The sequence below is a fragment of the Nicotiana tomentosiformis genome, chromosome 7 (genome assembly GCF_000390325.3).
Source record: "Nicotiana tomentosiformis chromosome 7, ASM39032v3, whole genome shotgun sequence".
Taxonomy (NCBI): Eukaryota; Viridiplantae; Streptophyta; class Magnoliopsida; order Solanales; family Solanaceae; genus Nicotiana; species Nicotiana tomentosiformis.
In genome coordinates this window covers 15,324,203-15,325,852 of record NC_090818.1, presented here as the reverse complement: position 1 = coordinate 15,325,852, position 1,650 = coordinate 15,324,203, and positions in this window count along the sequence as shown.

Genomic DNA, 1,650 nt, shown 5'->3' with positions numbered 1-1,650 from the left:
CCCTCGGGACCCCGTCAAATCATACCAACCTGTCCCATAACATAACACGGACTTGCTTGAAGCCTCAAATCACATCAAACAACATCGAAATCATGAATCACACCCTAATTCAAACTTAATGAACTTTGAAACTTCAACTTCTACCAAATTTGGCCCCAACTTCTCTGATTGACCTCAAATTTTGCACACAAGTCACATTTGACATTACGGACCTACTCCCACTACCGGAATCGGATTCTGACCCCGATAACAAAAAGTCAACCCCCCGGTCACACTTTCCAAAAATTAACTTTGGGCATTTCAAGCTTAATTCCACTACGGACCTTCAAATAACTTCCAGACACGCTCCTAAGTCTAAAATCACCATACGGAGCTATTGACATCATCAAAATTCCATTCCGGAGTAGTTTGCTCAGAAGTCAACTCTCCGGTGAACTCTTTCCATTTAAGCTTCAAATTAAGGATTGTTCTTTTAATTTAATTCCGAATCTTTAGTAAATCAAACTCGACCACACCCGCGAGTCATAATACATATTGCGAAGCTGCTTGAGACCTTAAGTCACTGAACGGGGCGTAAATTTTTAAAACGACAAGTCGGGTCGTTACAACAATGTACACAAGTAATTCATGCTTTGAGTCCTAAACTAACCGGACTTTAGCATTAATAGTAGCTACACACGGACTCTCGTCACCTCGTGCGTACGTAGCCCCCGCAATTAGCAACAATTATTCAATTTAATCCCTATGGGGTAATTTTCCCCTCACAAGATTAGACAAGAGACTTACCTCGTCTCAAAGTCCACTTTCCGATTATCGCGTCACGTAAAATTCTCGATTCGATGCCGAAAAATCCGAAACTATCCAAAAGTTATATAAAATAATTAATATATGTTCAATAATTAGAAATTCATCTATTAAATAAATTATCCTATCCAAAATAGTAAAATTCCTAAAATTCACCCCGGGCCCACGTGCTCGAATTTTGCAAATATTGGATGAAAACGTTACCCATAATCTCAAGAACTTAAATATATAACTTTTACCCAATTCCATAACTATTTTCGTGGTTAAAATCTCGCTTTTATAAAAATCTAGGTTTTTCATTTAAATCTTTGATTTCTAAGATTTACTAGTTATAATCCACCTATAATCTATGTATTTAACTCAAGGGTTGTGGAATTAACTTATCTTTTAATTGCTAGTTGAAAACTCTTTACAAAGAGCTCTGAAATCGCCCAACAATGGATGAAAAATAGAAAGAAATAGACTGAGTTTTCGTCCATTTTTAAAGTTCTGCCCAAACAGGTTTTTTGCACCTGCAGAAGGAGTACCGCACATGCGGTTTTCGCACCTGCGGAAATTCCTCGCAGGTGCGCATTTTCCTTCTTTTCCTGGTTTCGCACCTGCGGAAGAAGTGCTCGCTTCTACACAACTGCGGGTGCGCCCATACATTCGCACCTGCACATTTTTCCGCTTCTGTGCACAAGGCCATAGCACCTGCGCATTCGCAGGTGCGCCAAATGCTTCGCATCTGCGATGGCTGGGCAGGCTTCTCTAGTTTGCACCTGCGATTGGTGGCTCGCACCTGCGAGCTCGCACCTGCGGCTGTCCAAGCGCTAGTGCGATTATGACAGTAGCTGCGAGCTTCAG